The 7,969-nt window shown below is 59.3% G+C and overlaps 1 pseudogene; it reads left to right on the forward strand.

Annotated features, from left to right (window-relative positions):
• The first annotated feature begins 4,665 nt into the window (after nucleotides 1-4,665).
• Nucleotides 4,666-7,766, forward strand: LOC105853649 (annotated as a pseudogene).
• Nucleotides 7,767-7,969: the final 203 nt, after the last annotated feature.

Here is a 7,969-nt window from a genome sequence, read left to right on the forward strand (position 1 = left end):
GTGGTCAGGACAGCGCATCGCGGCTGCGCTTAGCCAGGCCAGGATTTCCCGTGGTGCGTAACACCTTTGTTACTGGCAGTGAGGAGACCTCGCTCCTTCCACATGGCCCCTCGCTTGCGAAGAATCATGAATGAGAACTTAGAGTCAGTATATGGACACGTTTACCTTTAGACGATTCCAAGGCGCGGGTCAGGGCAATTAATTCCTCTTTCTGTGCTCTGTGCGGATGCTCCCGCTGAAGGGCCTTGGCTTCTGTGGTGTCCTGGAGCGTCACCACTGCGTATCCGCACATCGACGGCCTCGGTCCACGAAGCTGCTGCCATCTGTAAATAGTTCCCCCTCCGGATCTGGCCGAGGCTGGTCCGTCAGAGCTGGTCGGCTGGCGTACACCGCGCCGACGGCTTCCGGCGTGACGGAGTAAACTGTCACGTTCAGATCCATCAGCACTGCTTGGGAGCAGTGTGGCGGGGCTTAAGGAGTTAGAAACCTGCAGTTTCCCGTTAGGATTGTCCAAGCTGCCTGGCACCCCCCATCCGCCCAGCAGTCCACCAAGGCCCCCTTCTGCTCCAGCAATGTCAGAACTCGACGCGGCACATAAGTGACAGCCCGACCCAAAGTACATTTCTCTGCCTCACAGAGACGTCACAGTGGCAGCCACAGCACGCTGACGTGGAGGCCGCCCCTAGTGCTGTGGTCCAGTTGTTCGGACAGACGCGGCAGGCTGCATTTCAGGTCCCAAACTGGACCAGCGCTCCCAGGCCAGCGCCCGTCTCTCGGGCAGAGTCTGAACGGCTCTCTGAGGCCTGGCAGCCCAGTGCTGGGGCTGACACCAGCGTTCTCGTTATGTCATCAAAGGCCCTCTGACGCTCCGGAGTCCAGGCCGAGTCCAGGCCTCTGCGAGCGGCGCGTAAGGGTTCAGCTGTCCACCAGAGTTGGGTGTCCAAGTCCTGCAACACCCCGCCGGACCCAAAAATCCACGCAGCTGCCTTCGGTTGCTGGGGACTTTAAGGGCTGAAATTACCTGTTTTCTTTCTGTCGTGACGCTTCGTTGTCCTTTTTTTTATCTTAAAACCCAAATATGCCACCTTCTGCTTACCTATTTTAGCCTTTTGAGGTGACACATTGTGGCCGCACGCCGCCAGGGGGTTCAGTACCAGTATGGAATTTTCCAGACAAGATTCACAGTCTGGGCTAGCAATTAATAAATCGTCCACATACTATAATACAATGCGCTGGTTTAATTTAACCTTCCCTAGGTCCCTGGCCAGTATCTCCCCAAAAATAGTTGGGGAGCGCTTACAGCCCTGTGGCAGCACAGCCCAGCAATACTGGAGGGTGCTTCTGGGCGTCGGGCCCGCCATTCAGAGGCAGAAAGCAGCTATCCCGGGCTCCTGCAGGGACACAGAAAAGGGCGTCCTCAAGGTTCAGGACCGGAAACCAGCCCAAGTGCCCGCACGGCGGTCAGTAACTGCAGGGATTAGGCAGCTGGGTGTGCACCTCGGACTTCACTGACGGCGCTTAAATGCTGGACGAGACGGTGCTCGCCGGCAGGGGGCTTCTTCCCGGGTAAAGCTGGCGTGTTACGCGGAGCGGCTCTGCGGTGAGCGCAGGGTGGAGGAAGCTTTTCAGCACCGGCTCAGCTCCCCTCCAAGGCCCCTCTTCCGGGGGCCGCTTCCTCCTGGGGGCTTGCTCCCGGGTCCCTCTATTTTCACGGGCCCTGCATTTTCGCACGTCCTGGGTCCTGTTTACCGACGCTTCGAGCAGTCTGGAGGTGGCACTGCCCCTCTGGGGACGCATCCCGAGCCAGCGGCCTCTGGAGCCGCAGGCACGCGCCGCAGGCACTTCGGGTGCAGCCTCTGCTCTCGGGGTGCGAACGGCATCTGCGCCCTCAGCTCACTCCGAAGGGCCGACCCAGGGAGGAATCGCACACTCCCCCACGTACAGGAGGCTGTGCTGGAGCCAAGTGGTGCCCAGCTGGCACGCCAGGGGTGCAAGAAGCCTTCCTGTAGTCCCCGTGACGGGCACCGTCTGTTCACTCACTTCAGCAATTTAGAGTTCAAAACAGAGTATGCAATCAGGCGGTCCCCCACATGGTGCTACCGGGGCTCTAAGGGGGGGTTATCCCTGATGGACCTTTTCAGGTTTACAGGAACCCCTGGGCCCCCCTATTCTTCGGAATCTCTGCTGTGTACTACCACGTCTCCTTTCCCCAGCAGGCCTCTCTTGCTCTCCGGTATCTGCTTGTGTCCTTCCTGTCTGCGTCCGAGTCTCTGCTCTGAGCCATCAGCTGTCTCCTTCCCTCCTGCCTCGGCCTGGGTCCCGGGCACGCTGCCTGGGCTCTCCTGGAGCCTTTGCGTGAGTCATGGGGGCGCCAGTGACCTTCCTTGTCTCCCGTCACTATACGTCTCCTGTGGACCCGGAGTCTGGGACATTCACACCTCCAACGTCCCTCGCCCTGGCAGTGGGCACACGGATTCCATCCTAGAGGCTCACGTCTCCTGGCCACTCTGTTATTGGTACCCCGAAACCCTGTTCTATGTTGCCTCTGTACAAAAACAGTGACAGAGTGAGGTCTCCTTTGCTCTCGGTTATTACACTCGGAATGCCAGGTCTCCTGACTGGGATGGACTCACCTCGGTGACGCCATCCGCCTTTGCTAACTTCCCCCTGATGTCTGGGACCCTATGTGCAATGCACGCCCTAGTGATCAGGCGAGCATTTTCTGGGGCATCAGGATCTATATCTGTGCGCCTGGCACACGTTAGGATAATCCGCTCAAGGAACTCAGATGGGTCCTCATTAGCCCTCTGCTCCAGCTGCAGAATTTTATTAAAATTCTTTTCTTGGGAATCCCGTGCTGCGGCCCTACCAATAAACACTTCCTACGCAGCTCTAACATACCCATAGCACCGTCACTGGGCCCCGTTGGGATCCACCATCGGGACGGCCACGCCTGCTCCCGGGGATTCCACATCCCGGTGGAGGCCGTCAGAGCCCTCCCTGGCTTTCTTCAAAAGCTATCCTTTGCTCACCTGAGGTCAGTAAGTTTGCAACACTGACTGGATAGCTGCCCAGTTGGGATGCTGAGAAAGACGGAGGCAAACGAGCTCGCCATGGTCTTAGGGTTCTGCCTGTAAGAAGGAACAGCACTCCTCCGATTTAGCAGGTCTGCGGGGCTAATGCGGGGCCGCAGGGGCTCCGACCCCGCCTTCCTTTGCATTTGGGCGGCTTAATCTTTGAATTCGTTTGCTAAGTTGAATTTGCAGGGGCTTTGAATTGGCACGGGCTGTGGCCGGGAGGCCACGTATTCCCTGGGCTCCTCGGATGGGGTCTCGCTCCCCTCGGGCGGCCGGCGTGCCTGCGGGAGGGCGCGGCCCCAGCCGGCTGGCTGAATAAACTCCGCTCGCTCCTGCATCTCTGGGCCTGTCCTTTGTCGCGGAGGCAACCGGGTGATTTCGGACCCTAACATTTTGGGGGCTCGTCGGGGCTCGTCCGGGATGTAGCGACTGGTCCTCTGAGGCAACAAACAACAGCCAGTGGCGGAGTTTAGGAACCAAAATTCCCGGGAGGGACGGCGTAAAGCGGGGGTCGCCACCCCGTGGCCGGGAAAATCCAGCATAAAGCGGGGGTCGCCACCCCGTGGCCGTAGAGGGAGCGTAAAGCGGGGGTGGCTTCCCCGTGGCTCCAAGATTCAAGGGCCAGCGTAAAGTGGGATCATTGATTCTGTGGCTGGAAGAGTGATTTTGGGCTCTCGACTAGGAAACTTTAAAAGCTCATCTGGAAGAACTTTGTCCTCCTTCAGGCTCGGGCACCTGGACCAGCAGGAGCGGGAGAACTTCCCGAGCTCCGGGACGCCGGCTGTCCAGGTGGACGCCGCTCGGGTTGGTATCTGTCCCCGACCCGCATCGTGAGCGTGCTGAGTGTGGTGTGCATCGTGTGAAAGGACCGGTCCGAGCGAATGGAGGAACTTAGTGCGTGTGGCTGTGACTGCTTTTGTAATTTTGATCTGTGCTTTTGGTTTAACTAAAATCCTAAGGATGGGGCAAACACAAGTAACCCCCAAAACCTTAATAATGGACCAATATTCAGAAGCACAGGAGAGGGCCCTGAACCAGGGCCTGTTCATCAAGAGAGGTAAGTTGACACATTCTGTTCAGCAGAATGGCCGTCTTTGCAGTCGGATGGCCCCCCAGGGATCCTTCTCGGGAGACCTAGTTGCCCGAGTTAAGGCGATCACCACCCGTCCAGGAAATCAGGGGCACCCCGACCAACTGCCCTATATCCTTGTCTGGGAAGATCTGACCCCCGGCCCGGTTGAGGCCATTCTTGACGGGGGTACCAAAGGGCGAACCCGCGTCCATAACCAAGATCCCTCCTCCTTCGGCTCCCCCACAGGGGTTCCGACGCCTGTTCTTGTAAGGACAGCCCGGCTGACAGACTGGGAAACCCCGTCCTCCCTGAGGGTTCTTCCCCGCATCCTTCCTTCCTGGATCTCGAGGGGGAAGACCCCCTCCGTATGTTCCGGGCCCTGGGAGGCCGCAGGAACAGGGTCCCAGTGCCCCAGAGCCCTCGCCTCCACTGGCCCAGTTGTCTCCTCCTCAGCACACGAGCCTACCACAGGTGGAGGCCTGAGCTTGAGGCCCCGTCGCCTGAGGGACCGGGATAATGACGAGGAGGGCCGTCCCTCCTCCTCGTCCAGAGAGCCAGTACCCGCTTCCAGTGCGGGCTGTGGGACAGGGTGAACCAGATGGGGCTCCATTGCATCATTACTGGCCATTCTCCTCCAGTGACCTGTGCAACTGGAGGACCCAAAACCCTCCTTTCTCTGAGGACCCCAAAGGTCTCACTGGTTTCATGCACACCCACTGTCCCACCTGGGACGACTGGCAGCAGCTCCCGAACACCCTTTCACCTCTGAGGAGCGGGAGCGCATCTTGAGTGAGGCCCGGAAGAACGTCCTGGGCAACAACGGCCAGCCAACCACCCTCCCACCGGCCATCGACGACGTGTTCCTGCTCACCCGACCGGGGCAGAATTGGGACTACGGGACAGAGGAAGGTAGGGGGCGTCTCCGGGTTTAGCGCCAGACTGATGGCGGTCTCCGGGCGGCGGCACGCCGATCCACCAATTTGGCTAAGGTGGAGGCGGTTGTCCAAGGGGAAGCCGAAAGCCCGGCCGCTTTCCTAGAGCGCCTCTGTGATGCCCACCGGCGGTACACCCCCGTAGGCCCCGAGGCGGAGGGACATAGGTCAGCTGTCGTGTTCTCCTTCACTAACCAAGCAGCTCCTGACATCCGGAAAAAACTCTATGAACGGAGGGCCTAGGGAACATGTCTGTGTGGGACATGTTGAATGTGGCTGAGAAAGTTTTTAATTCAAGGGAGACCCCGGAATAGATAGAGGAACAGATTAGAAAGGAAGATTGTGAAGTGCAGGAGAGACGGAGGAGTGAAGACAGGGGAATCCAGAGCAAGGAGAATCGAAAGCAACAAAGGGATTTTGCTCGCATTTTTTGGGTCGGGACAAGGGAAGAACCCCGACATAGGAGAGAGAGGAGCCCTGCAGGCCCCCGACCAGGCTAGGGAAGAACCGATGTGCTCTCTGCAGGGAGTCCGGCATTGGAAGAGGGAATGCCCCAGGAAAGGAGGAACGATTGAAGAAAGAAGGGGGGACAGGGAGAGAGCAGCAGACCAGGCTGGGGTCCTCTTGGCAGGAAAGGAAGATGGACAGGGACGGGGCTCGCCCCTCCCCGAGTCTTGGGTGACTGTGTGTGTGGAGGGGAAACCAATGGGACTTATGGCGGACACAGGCGCCCAATATTGTGTCTTAACTCAAGCCAATGGACCTATTGACAAAGACTAGCACTGTCCAAGGGCCCACTGGAACCCAAACTTGTCGCTGGACCAGTAGGAGGAAAGTGAACTTAGGGCATCACCAGGTAACCCACTCCTTTCGGGTGGTTCCCGAGTGCCCTGCCCCCTGTTGGGGCGTGACCTCCTCACTAAGGTCAGGGCCTGAATACATTTCGAACCCAGTGGAGCAAAAGTGACCGAGGGGGAAGGGCAACCATCACATGTATTAACCATGTCCCTGGTGGACGAGCACCGCCTGTTTGAGACTCAGGAAGAGACCGGCGGGGTTAGGAGAAAGGACTTTTGGTTCAAGAACTACCCGTCCGCTTGGGCAGAGGTCGCGGGAATAGGCCTGGCCAAGCATTTACCCGAGGTTATCGTGGGGCTCAAAGCTACTGCCCAGCCAGTGAGAATTAGGCAGTATCCCATGCCGGAGGAGGCCCGTCGGGGTATCGCACCCCATATCCACCGGCTGCAAGAGGCGGGAATCCTGGTTCCCAGTCACTCGCCCTGGAACACCCCCCTCCTCCCGGTAAGGAAGGCTGGGGGAACTGGTTACCGGCCAGTACAAGACCTACGGGGAGTCACTGAGAGGGCTGAAGGCACTCATCCCACCGCTCCAAACCCATACACGCTCTGAGCCACCTCTCCCCCCTCTGACTTGGTACACCACGCTAGATCTGAGGGACGCCTTCTTCGGCATCCGTGCGGCCAAGGTCGGCCAGCCCGTTTGCCTTTGAATGGCAGCAAGAGAAAGGGGGGAGGACAGGACAGCTACCGTGGGCCACACTGCCCCAAGGGTTCGAGAACTCCCCCACTGTCTTTAATGAAGCCCTAAGTCGGGACCTGGAACCCTTCCGTCAGGCACATCCACACGCGACACTGCTACAGTATGTGGATGACTTGCTGCTGGCCGCAGCCACGCCGAACGAATGCGAGGCCGCCACTGGCCACTGGCCACTGGGGACCCTGGGCTCTAGAGCCGGTGTAAGAACGCACAGATCTGCCAACGCTCTGTGACCTACCTAGGTACAAGTTAAAGCAAGGACCTCGGTGGCTGACGGAGGCCGTGAAAGAGACTATTCTCAGGACTCCAGCCCCTGCAAGTCCCCGGGAGGCGCAGGTGATCCTGGGCTCGGCGGGTACCGCAGACTGTGGATGCCGGGCCATGCGGAGATGGTGGCCGTGGGGAGTGGGGGGCATTTTAAGGCAGCCACCAGGAAAACGGACGACCAACGCTCGGCTCACTCACTATCGAGGGCTCCGGCCAGATTCCCCGGGGATCACCTTCTCGGACCCGGCACCCTGAACCCAGCCACCCGGCTACCGACTCCAGGTCTCAGCCACCATCCATGACTGCAGAGACTCTAGCAGAAGTTACCCAGGTGCGGGACGACGTGCAGGCTACCCCGCTGCAAACTGTGAGTTGGCCTGGCACACTGACGGCAGCAGCTTCGTACTGAACGGGGAACGGAGAGCAGGGGCGGCTGTGGCGGACCAACAGCGCCTTGCCAGCAGGCGCGTCCGCACAGAAGGCTGAGCTGATAGCCTTGGCCGAGGCCCTTGAGCGGGCAGAAGGGAGGCGGGTAAACATCTACACGGACAGCCGGTTCGCCGTTGGCACCATCCAGTGCTCGGCGCCATCTACCGAGAAAGAGGCTTTGTGACTGCTGAAGGGAAGGAGCTGAAAAACCTGACCGTAGTGAAACATCTCCTGGCAGCAGTGGAGAAGCCCAAAGCGGTGGCAGCGATACACGTCTCAGGGCACCAGTCGGCCAGGACCCCAGAGGCCGTCGGGAATAGCCGAGCAGATGCTGAGGCTCGCAGAGTGGCCGCCACGTCAGAGGGAGGTGCCGTCACCATAGCAGCCGTGGATCTGCCATGCCTGAGCTCCCTGGACTGCCCCCTCGGCTGAATGTGCAGACAGCCACCTGAAGTGGGTAAAGACCCGCCTGGGAGAGCCCGAGACGAAAGGGGAGAGTGAATGGAGGCGAGACCAACAGGGAAGACTGATCCTGCCAGAAAGACTTGGGAAGTTTCTCCTTGTAAGTCTACACCGGACCTCCCATTTGCGCTGGATGAAAACGCTGAGCCTGTTTGAGTCCGCCCAGCTGCGGT

Source organism: Condylura cristata, unplaced genomic scaffold (genome assembly GCF_000260355.1).
Source record: "Condylura cristata isolate star-nosed mole 26May11 unplaced genomic scaffold, ConCri1.0 scaffold00002, whole genome shotgun sequence".
Lineage (NCBI taxonomy): Eukaryota > Metazoa > Chordata > Mammalia > Eulipotyphla > Talpidae > Condylura > Condylura cristata.